Genomic DNA, 12352 nt, shown 5'->3' with positions numbered 1-12352 from the left:
ACTATGGTATAAATAAATTCAACTGTATAACAGTTTCACTGCAATTCATGTTATAATGTTAGAATTAAATAACAATAAAAATAATACATATGCACTTATCTGTACATAGTAAATGCAGTTATTTTTAAGCGGTTGTTGACATCCTATCTAAAACGTGATTTAGCCCAAAAAAAACCCGATAACGTTACCACTCTATGTCTTACAATATCCGTGCGTGCAAAGGTTCTGCGCGATCCTCTTGTTCAATATTCTCTGGGTCTGAATCCGGCTCAAATTGATATGGCAATATTGACGCCAGCCTTAACTAAACTTGCTGCTTTGGCAAGGGGCAGTACTGAAACACCGTCTAAGCTGTTCGCCAATCACAACGCACTGGGACAGCTAACCAATCACATCACATTTCGTTTTTCGGAAGGCGGGCCTTCATCAAACCCGGAACTAATCGAGCCGTTTGTGCCAGACTGGGGAGAAAGGTATTGTAATAATGTAAATTATGTAAAAAATAATGCGTTTTTCGAAACACCAAGCATGAGAGCATGTTCTAGTACACCCCCAAAACAAATTCAAGACATTGTAAAAGAGCATAATAGGACCCCTTTAAGTTTTTTTCACACAGTTTTTTGTTGTGTTTGATAGTGTTACTGAATTCCATTGTATATTTTCCTTGCATTTCAATTTTTATGTGGTTTTGTTGTGATGATATTGATCATAACATTATTTTCACAGATGAGTTAGCAGAATTGACCTCAGGATAGTGTTTATTCAGGAGCTGGATCAGGCTGCAACAAGATAGATAAAACGGTTGTTGTAGTGAGGGCTTTGTAGTACATGCTTTTAATGTCAAGTGTTCTTTCATGCAGCCACTGAAAAGCTTTTATGCAGCAGAGTTTGCTGATGCACTAAATGTTCAATTAGAGATAAAAGCTTGTTGTAGTGTTTGGAGACATATGTTTGCATTCAGCTGAACTATCTTATGAGGACGTTTGGACCTCGGAATCCTGTGGTATGATTGTTCACTAAAGAATGGACTTGACAATATTGTGTAACTGGGGGTGTATGATGACATGTTTCGCAGAGGCAGAAAAGCGTTTTCCACATCCTGTTAAATTTGACAGTGTACCGTGAAAGGCCCATGCCTATGTTTTCTTGTCATGGTGAACATGCCACCACCATGGAAGGAAGGCTTGTAAGAGGCTGTTTTTGGGAGGATGTTTCATATATCTCTTGCGATATAGATCACTTGCTGTTAATGTTTTGTGTAGCGGGTTGAGCATTCTGAGCCATGCTGCTCATGCAGGCAGCAAAGGTTAGAGTCCAGCTCATATAATTTCCTGTCCTCTCTTTAGTCTTAGGAAAAATAAGTTCTGTTCTATTCAGTGTTGCTTGCCTTGTATGTGTACTTCTGCTCTCTCTTAATGACCATAGCATCACGTAATTAAAAAATATACAAGACCATTAGTAAACTGTGAATTAGGTTAAAAATGAGAACACAGAACAATGTTTTTAGAATGACATGTAGTGCCGTTGCACTTCAGCCGTCCTGAGTTCGAGTCCTGGCTCGTGGACCTTTCCCAATCCCGTCAGCCTCTCTCTCTCCCACTTTGCTTCCTGTTCACTTACTGTCCAATCGAAATAGAGACATAAAACATCAAAACTGGTGAAGAAAGTGAACTTGGAACAAAACTGAGATCTGATCTAGATATTTATGATGATCCGACAAGTCCTTCAACCACAGTACTCTTGCTGGAACCTGGAAACAGATTTCAGCGCTCTCTGACAATCTGCATAATGAACTCCGTTTGTTCTTCAGTCTTTGAGAGGAGACCTTTGTAATCTTGGATAAGCGAAACAACTCTTTCTTGCATTTGCATTGCTCCTTGCATTTAGGAAGTCCTGACGGAGATCAAGAATAACGAAGAAGTTGCAAGTGTTCTGCCATTGTCGTGACATGTTGCCAAGTATGGTGTCCCATACTCAGAATTTGTGCTCTGCATTTAACCCATCCAAGTGCACACACACAGCAGTGAGTAGTGAATACACACACACACACACACACACACACACACACACCGTGAACACACACCTGGAACAGTGGCCAGCCATTTACTCCAGCATCTGGGAAGCAACTGGGGATTCGTTGTCTTGCTCAAAGACCTCAGTCGTAGTTACTGAAGGTGGAAGAGAGCGCTGTACATTCACTCCCCCCACCTACAATCGCTGCCGGTACTGTGACTCGAACCCACATCCTTCAGGTTACAAGTCTGAGTCTCTAACCATTACCTCTAACCATTGTGGCCTAATGGTTAGACAGTCATCTGCTATCAGAAACAGTCAAAAGTTTATCAGTGAACAAAACCTTTTTGAGCTCTTTGAGCATACCCTAAATGACAAATTATCTGGATGGTATTGTGCATACATTACAGGTATATGTGTATTAGGGCTGGGCGATATGGCCAAAAAATTATCACGATAATGTTTTTTCACATCAGTCGATATCGATAATTATCACGATAAATGCCAAATTTGTATTTCTTTCAAGTTTAAAGGCAGATTTTTGCTCCAATGTGAAAGTTGTAAAAACCATACTTTTCATTCTTTATGGTCAGAACATGACAAACACTTCACGTTTTTGAAATTTTTACACTTTTCCAGTCATTTTTCCTTAACAAAATAAATATCGTAATAGAAAAAAAAATGTTCTTAGTTCTGCACGTTCTAATGAGTAATATAGTTTCTGATATTAATAATAATATAAAAATTTTTGTCTCTTAGAAACACACATTTAATAGTAGCTTAAGTTAGGATGCAGATGTAGATTTATGTTCATTATCAAAATCAGTAATATCTGTAAGTATTGTAGCAACCTAATTTTTATGGTGAAATTTAATTATTCTGATTTCTGAGTTTTTTCTTTTTAATTAACCACTGGTCTTCCATAGTAGCATACATTTAGATCATGATAATCAGTTAAAACCACAAATATAGAACCTCAATACCATGGTAAAAATGTAATATGGTTTTAGGTATGTTATCCTAACAGGAGTAGAAGGGCAGTTTTTAAGCATATTTCATACAGTAATTGTATTCTGAAGCACAGTATAAAAAAACTTAAAAGAGATATTTGAAAAATAACTGATCAAAATTAGAGAACACTTACAGATACCTCAATCTTGTTTGTACCCCAAAATGTTAATCTGGCACCTGGTGCTAATTTCCTTAATTATATGACAAACCCTATTTAACTGGCAGCATTCCTCTAATTTTCACTGAGATTGTAAGATGGCAGGCCACTCTAAGGCTGCGTTTACACTTCGCATTAACATGCGATCACTGTGATCTGATGAAGCAGATCGGATCATCAGTCAATCAGGACACGGCGCGTTTACACTTGGCAACATCAGCTGACTTCTCGATCTGGATAACCGATCGGATCTGTATTTCCCGCGCAATATTTAAATAAGTCTGCGGTGCAAAAACATACCCACATTTCTGACACAATACCATGGTGCAGTTAGTGCTACTACAGTAAATCTATGGTAAATGATGGCAATTTGTAGATTAAAAAGTCTTCTAACTGTATCGCTGCAAACAGTGTTTCTCCTGTTTGTCAGCGCTGTTTCATCTGGCTGTAAACGGAGTTATTTTCTGCGGTGCAAAGTCAACCTGAAGTGGTGGGTTTTCTTTTGAAAACTATTTTCAGCCGCGGGATATTTTACAAATTAAAATAAATGTACGAGTCTCATTAGCGCTCTGTTCTTCTGACAGTTCAGGAGGGGGCGGCATTTTGCGTGATGTCGACCTGCATAGTGTTCATCGTCTGTTTGATTACGTCTTTAATTGATTTTTCCGTGCATTTCTGCCATATGTACATTAACTGACAGTCACCACTGATAAGCTATTACTAAATATTGTAGAAACTTAATTTTCTGTAAAGTTGCTTTGCAACAATTTGTATCGTTAAAAGCGCTATACAAATAAACTTGAATTGAATTGAATTAAACGCTATAGCTTAATCACAAAAAAATACTGTAATTATATTCCATTACTCCTTCAATACATTTAAACATGTCTACATTAATAATATAAATTCGACACAAATACACACATTTTTGAAACAATACCATGGTGCAGTTAAGTGCTACTACAGTAAATCTATGGTAAATAACAATTTGTAGATTAAAAAAGTCTTCTAACTGTATCGTTGCGCACAGTGTTTCTCCTGTTTGTCAGCTCTGTTGCATCTGGCTGTAAACAGAATTATTTGTGTTCTTCGCTGAATGCAAGCACTTCACACTGGATCTCACAGCACCGTTTGATCGAGACTCATCAGCGAGTAACGCATCTGCTCTAGTGAAGCTCGCGCCACGCCGCCGTTTAACCTTTGACCCGAGCGGATAAACGGTCCGAGTGCCGCACTTCAAATGAGTTGTGCTCTTTCGTTCCGCCTTTGCCTCATAAACATTATAGTGCTGATCGGATAACATTCCGATCAGAAGCGTTTACACTTGTCTTTTCAATGTGTATGTGGACAACATCCGGATACACGTCGCATGTTAATGCCAAGTGTAAACGCAGCCTAAGGTGACTGAAACCCTGCGACAGGAGGTTGTCCAGATGAAGGCCAAAGGGATGACACTTTCAGCCACTGCAAGAGAAGTTAGTCATTCCATATCTGTGATTTCTCAAATATTGCAGATTTACTGTACAATGACACTAATTCAAGTCCCCCAAAAAGGCTGGCCGTCCATGTAAGACAAATGCATGAGAAGACCGGATAATGCGAAGACTCTCAATGGGAAATCAGTTTAACACTGCAGCTGGAATTTCTCGACAGTTCAGTGCTGAACAGGGTATGGATCTGTCTCTGCATGTTTAAGAGAAGTCGGACTGAAAGCACGCTCTGCAGTGACCAAGCCTCTCATCAGCAGAAAGAATCAAAAGGCTAGGCTCACCTTTGCTGAGGAGCATGTTGTGTGGAGAGAGGAGAACTGGTCCAAAGTTCACTTTAGAGATGAGAGCAAGTTTAATTTATTTGGATCAGATGGGAAACATTATGTTCGGCATCAAACTATGGAAAGACTGAACCCCGAGTGTGTAAAGAAGTGAAAGGTGGAGGAGGAAGTGTCATGGTTTGGGGGATTTTTTCTGCAGCAGGAGTTGGGCCTCTTATGAAGAGTGAATGCAAACGTTTATCAGAACGTCCTTCAGCAACATGCGGTACCTTCCCTGTGAGCATCTCCAAATCAGCCTGGAATTTTCATGCAAGACAATGTCCCCGTGACACTGCAAAATAGATATAGCTGTTCCTTGAAGCTAAGAACATTGAAATAATGAAATGGCCGGCCCAGGAGGAGGGTTTCTGAAGCATTGCAAGTGATACAGCAAGCACTAGCCAAGTATGTGAATGTTGAGCAGTAAGCTCATTGGCTGCTGATACGAAAAGAACCAATCAGCTTCGCCATGTGAATAATGATGTCATTATGCGCCATCCAGAGTTTCATGACAGAACTTTGTATATACATATAAATAAATGGCACATTTGCATACCAGTTGGATTTCAGTGGCTCAGAAATATCTTCGTGTTTTTGCATTGCTCAATTTATCATTGCTTTTATTTCCGTGCCCATCCCTGGTCCATACCAGTTATTATAGTATTATTAATATGCTATTAGTAATATTTTATATGGGCTTTTTTATATTATCAGTTTTCATTTAGTTTTAATGAATTTTGTTTTATGCTTTCTGTTGAGCTTTCTATTTATTGCAGTTTTAGCTTTGGTAATTTTAATACTTTTGGTAACACTTTAGATTAGGGAACATACAGTATATTCACTATTAACTAAGAGTTTTCCCTCAATAAGCTCTTAATTTGCTCATTATTAATAGTAAGGTAGTTGTTAAGTTTAGGTATGGGGTAGAATTAAGGGATCTAAAATACGCTCATGCAGATTAAGGCATTAATGTGTGCTTTATAAGTACTAATAAACAGCCAAAATGCTAGTAATATGCATGATAATAAGCAACTAGTTAATAGTGAGAATTGGTCCTTAAAATAGTGTTACCAAACTTTTTTTTTCAGTTAGTTGCTGAGGCGAGTTTAAGTTTGATTTCAGCTTTGTTTTATTAGTTTTAGTTCTAACATTTGTTCTAACCTACTGTGAAGGACATCTTCTCTTTGCTATATAATTGCTAGAGCACCTGAAGCATGGCTATGCCTGTTCTTTTAACTGTATCTATCAGCCTTGAGTCCACAGAGAGTCGCTGAGACAATGTGACTTAATATAGTTTTTTTTTTCTTTGAAATAATGGAAATGATGACAGGCAGATAAGTGACTTGCGGTGGAGCCTTTTCCCCTCATATAGGACCACATTTACTCACTTGGGGATCTTCCTTACTCATCAAATTACCACCACTTTCGCTTTTTCAGCCAAACACACAGTGCAAAGAAAGAATGAATAACTGAATTGATGACAGCAGGCATATTATGCGTGTTATTTCAAAGTCCTCTCACCCTTAGAAGCCCCCCGTCTCTGTCTTATTACACCTGATGACAGTGAGATGTTTTAATGCTCTAGTTAAACAGTGAATGACCCTGTGTAATTGAAATCAATGAAGTTTCTGCAGCGGTTTGTGCTTAGCCCCACACTTTTTTTTAAACAATATGAGTGGGCTTGGCCAGACTTCAGCGCTGCCACACATTCTGCACTTCTGCGGGAAAGTCATCAGAATTCCTCAAACTTAGTGTATTACTGTAGAAAGTTGCTCTTACGGCTACAGTACCCACAGAGGGGCAGGGAAACGCCAAATTAAACATGATTAATATTGGATTGCTCATTTTGTTTTTCTTCTCTTGTTTTTCCCCATTTCCCTCCCTTTCTTCTCGGATGCAGCCACAACCAGAGGACGACGACGTTCAGGCATCCTGTGACGGGACATATCTCCTCAGAACACACTGACTTCATTTTACAGGACCAGTGAGTGCTTCTCTTCCTTTTATTTGCATGAAATGTACTTTAGGATGCACACTTCCTGCTTTCTCTAAGGGCAGGTGGTTAAGAGGTCAACACAGGCCATTTGTATGGTTAACCATGTTTATGGAGTTCTTTAATTAAATAAATAGCTGCAAGATTTTTAAATTGTTTTTTAACAGATGCATGACTAGTGGGATGTAACGTAATGATTCATATCATATGCCTGTGCTGGAATCTGCAAATCAACTGGAAATGTCCAGAGGTAATGGTAATGATGGCCATTACTTTTATTGCATATTCCTGTGAAGGTGATGTGGGCATTTTCTAGCTTAGAGCTGCATTACTAAAGTAGTATTTGAATTGAAGATGTCTGGAAATCTGTGCTTTATTTTGACTGTAAAGTGTTGGGGAAGATAATTTGAAACTGCCTACGCTATAAACTACTAACATAAATTAGTTAGTTTTTAATATTTGCAACAAAATTCACAGTATCTCAGCAAAATAAATTGTTTCAGTTGTCAGATTAAGTGATGAGGGAGAAAGATTGGGTGTTATACAGAGTAATAAAAAGACATACATTAAGTAGTCTGCATCCAAATATGTCTACTTTTAAATTATATAGTAGAAAAACAGAATGGGAAAATAGTATGTCCAAATTCACAGAATTTATAAAACGGTAGACAAAAAGTACCCGTTTCCGGCGAGATTCTGAAGTGCACTTCCATTGGACACCACCTTATAATTTATATTAGTCTTTAAATTTACATTCGTTTTTTTGCTGTGGTATTTTTGTTAAAACCATAGGCAAAAGTTCCTCTTGTAGGCCTAAGTGTTCTGTAGGCTGCTGATTTTTGCTCATGTTATTCAGCTGCAACAGTAACAGCTTTGTTAAATGACAGAATAAATATGTTTGGCATCTAAATGTTTGACTTAATTTTTTTTTTTTATTGGAGTTGTTTTATCTTATTGGAATCGAAAATAGGAATCTATAAGAATCGGAATCGATAAGCAGAATCGGAATCAATAAAATTCAAATGCTACCCAACCCTACCCAGAGATTATGCAATTTCGAATGCAGCTTTAGTTACTGGTTTGAATCAATCAATCAGTCAATTAACTTGTTCTTGAGTGGTTCTTGATTTACTCAGTGCACCGCAAATACTTTCATGTCCAACTCACAATAAACAGAGAACCAGGGGAATGTTAATGGAATCAATATGGAACCTGAATCATTCAGTGGAATTGGAAGCTTGTGTGAAGTTTTGTTATGGATGAATTTGTCTTTGAGATTAGTCATTATCAGCAATAAATTTAAGTCATTTTGCAATAGTATTAAGAATTGCAATTTTTTTCACTATTCCATTAAAATGTGTAACACGGCACCTGTTCCTCTCCTATTCCTTTCCATTAATTTCTGTGTCTTCCCATATGTCAGTAAGCTGAGCTGGGATTTCTACCTCATCAGTGCTGTGAGGGGTAAGAGAGCTCAGATTTACATGCCCTGCTGAGACAGATCTCATTCTGTTACTCGCTAACACCAGAGGAGAGAACGAGGGTTTGCTGTTTATTTTGAATGCTCTGCTGCCTGCTGAAACAAACCCAGGTGAAAACTATGATGAAGTTCAACCGCCTACCTTGATTTCCCTGTTATCACTCCATGTTCTCCGTATAGAGGTGGGCTCATGGATTCAGAATGTTGGACTCTCGTAGGAATATCGCACACAGCCATGAAGACCATCTCTCATGCAGATGACAGGTAAGTAAATGTTGCTGCCAGGGTTGATTGATGCTTCTCATTAGGGCCACTGTGCATGGAGGCCCTGTGCCAGGTCCAGGCTCAGATTAACCATCATCGGGAGAGTCATTTGAGCTTTGTGTCACAGAGGGATCTAGTTATTAGTTTACCATCTTACAGACCTCTTGTTTGAGTGCCCAAGAGATAAAGATCATGGCCAAATGTGTTAAGTGAGAGAGGAAGTTTGTCAGTTGTAGCTGTGTCGATAAGATGGTGAGACTTAATGTTCTGTGGGCTCTCGAATGCCTGTGGTTTGTAGAAGAGAGAGATAGTGAAGTTACAGGACATAACTGGAATACTTACCACTGCTGGCTGCTCATATGTGCTATTTTAAGCACAAGTCCGGCCTCATTCGCTCTTCTCTCCCCATCAACCCTGCCTTTTCCATTAGTAATCTAGCTATGGAAACTAAGCTCACCCTAACAGCTGTGATAAGTGCTGATCTTTGGGAAAAGCCTCCTGAAATATGTCATGATGTCAGCAGAGACATGTCAAAATCATTCATCACAACCAGAAAGTTTCTGCAGGCTGCCATGGGTTTATATTAGCAAGTTGTAGATCTCGAATTCTGGAGAATATGTATTTACTGTGGTCGGCTGGCACAGACACACCCTGCCTAAATATGTAGTATGCTGATATTTCAGTTGATCTGGGTGTCCTTAATACCGCTGCATACTCCCACCCCTCCTCAGTGAAGGGCTAAAATGTGTTCTGCGATCCCATTGGTGGTGATGTCAGTGGAAACGTGTCCCGTGATAGGAGTGATTCCCTGATCCCCTGGCAGTGCAGTACTATTGATCTGAATGGCTAATCTGAGCACAGTGCTCATCTCAACAAACACTAGGGCATGGTGCATTGTCTGCCACAAAGGATGACTGCCTTTTTTTGTATGAATTATTCATTCCTCTAATGGCCAAACTCCATACAACACTTATAACTTTTAAAGGGGTCCTATTATGCTCGTTTAAGTCTTGATTTTGTTTTTAGGGGTGTACTAGAACAGGCTCTCATTCTAGATTGTTCGAAAAACATATTATTTTTCACATATTTTACATTATTACAACACCTCTCTCCCCAGTCTGGCATGAACGGCTCGAATAGTTCCTGTATCAAATGAAGGCCCGCCTTCTGAAATACGAAATGTGCTGTGATTGGTTAGCTGGGCCAGTGTGTGTTGTGATTGGCACCACTCGGCGCCTGGTCGGGAAATATCATGCCCCTTACCATAACCACCTGCGAGCTTCAGTGTAAATATATTGCGTCAAAATCAAATCAATTTGAGCACTATTTAAACCCGGATGATTGTAACCACTCTAAGTTCGTCTGCCTTGGGAAAGCTAGCGTGTCTCTGACATAGTGATAACACACGTTGCCTTCTCTAGTGCAGCTCAACCAGGTCTCGTTCCATTCGTCGATATTTGTGATATCACAAATCCCGGAAAATATTTATAAAGCGAGGCGGCCAATTGCATGATAACTAACACCTGTCTCTAATTCCAGTGATTGGCGGAGAGATGGGATTTAAGCGGCTCCCAGACCTGGGACAGAAAAAGGACTGATGCAGCACGGATGGTGTGTTTGCACTGTTTTGGTTTTGAGTTTATAAGAGGCAGTGTGCCTAAGGAGTTTATTTTGCTATATTTTGGTCAATAAAGAGTGCTTGCTCGCCACCCAGACTTCTTCGTCATTTCTATCTTTGCAAACCCTCTACAATTATATTATATTATACATGTCATGTTGGAGGATACTTTTTTTATTTATATTATGTTAGATATACAGTGAGTATAGAAAATAACCACCCCCCTTTAAAATAATCACGTTTTGTTGTTTTGCAGCCTGAAATGAAGACGGAAACAGTTTTTGTTTTATCCAGCTGTATTTACTTATTACATCCAAGTGAAAGACATAATACCAACATGCCAGAAAATAAAAAAATTATAAAACAGAATCACTGAGTTGGAAAAAAGATCACCCCTTCTAAAAATGAACTCAATCAGGTGTAGCTAATCACCTTCTCAATGGCACATAAAGCCATTTTACATCCAACTGTGATCAGCTGTGGTCATTTTGATTAGCTCAGCATGAAAAGAGCTTTCCTGGAGCATTTGAGTACTTGGTAGTGCAACTGAAGCAAACAATCAACTATGGGTAGCAAGGCACTGTCAAAAGATCTCCGGGATAAAGTTGTGGACAGGCACAAATCAGATGTTAGATACAAAAAAAAAATTCAAAGGCTTTATCAATGCCTAGAAGCACAGTGAAGTCTATTATTAAAGGGGTCATATGATGCGATTAAAAATGTTCCTTTCTCTTTTGAGTGTTACAAGCTCTTGGTGCATAAAGAAGATCTGTAAAGTTGCAAAGACTAAAGTCTCAAATCCAAAGAAAACACATTTCATTACACCAAATACACAAAATAATGTTCTTTTTAGCAGCATCATATGACCCCTTTAAGAAGTGGAAGGTATTTGGTGCAACACAGACCCTCCCTGGATCAGGACGTCGCTCCAAACTGGATGAAAGAGCCAGGAGGTCACTGGTCAGAGAGGTGACCAAGAGGCCTGCAGCAACTCTGAAGCAGTTGCAGGAATTTAAAGAGTGGACATTGTGTGCATGTGACAACAATATCACAAATGTTCCACAAATGTGGCTTGTATGGGAAGGCTACAAGAAAAAAAGCCACTCTTCAAGAAAGGCCACATACAGTCACGAATGAGCTTTGCCAAAACGCACCTTGAAGATTCTGAGACAGAAGAGACTAAAATTCAATCCAATCCAATACAGCTCACCATCCAAATAACAGCATTGCTACAGTAAAGCATGGAGGTGGTAAGATCCTGTTATGGGGGTGTTTCTCTGCAGCAGAGACTGGAGCACTTGTCAGGATAGAAGGAAAAATGGATGGGGCAAAATACCGTCAAATTCTTGAGGAAAATCTGCTGCCAGAAGGTTTACCTTCCAACATGACAATGACAGAGTGGGCAAATATTGCAAAGTCTAGATGTGCAAAGCTAGTAGCAACATATCCCAGCAGACTAAAGGCTCTAATTAAAGCAAAAGGTGGTTCAACAAAATACTGACACAAGGGGGGGACTGGAGCACGTTTCAGGATAGAAGGAAAAATGGATGGGGCAAAATACCGTCAAATTCTTGAGGAAAATCTGCTGCCAGAAGGTTTACCTTCCAACATGACAATGACAGAGTGGGCAAATATTGCAAAGTCTAGATGTGCAAAGCTAGTAGCAACATATCCCAGCAGACTAAAGGCTCTAATTAAAGCAAAAGGTGGTTCAACAAAATACTGACACAAGGGGGGGTGATCCTTTTTCCAACTCAGTGATTCTGTTTTTTATTTTATTTATTTTTCTCTGACATGTTGGTATTATATCTTTCACTTGGATGTTATAAGTTGCACTGAATAAATACAGCTTGATAAAACAAAAACTGTGTCTGTCTTCATTTCAGGCTGTAAAGCAACAAAATGTGATTACTTTAAAGGGGGCTGATTCTTTTCTATACTCACTGTAAAACCAAAAACCATGTCATTGGGTAATAATAAAACCAAAACAAAAAACAAAAACTTTT

The 12352-nt window shown here is 39.0% G+C and overlaps 1 pseudogene; it reads left to right on the top strand.

Moving 5' to 3' along the window:
* Positions 1–12352, top strand: part of LOC107700619 (pleckstrin homology domain-containing family A member 7-like) — a 112000-nt pseudogene that overhangs the window by 51234 nt on the left and 48414 nt on the right.

The sequence above is a fragment of the Sinocyclocheilus anshuiensis genome, unplaced genomic scaffold, assembly GCF_001515605.1.
Source record: "Sinocyclocheilus anshuiensis isolate Anshui unplaced genomic scaffold, SAMN03320099.WGS_v1.1 scaffold1099, whole genome shotgun sequence".
NCBI classification, from domain to species: Eukaryota; Metazoa; Chordata; class Actinopteri; order Cypriniformes; family Cyprinidae; genus Sinocyclocheilus; species Sinocyclocheilus anshuiensis.
This window is presented reverse-complemented; position numbering and strand designations above follow the sequence as displayed.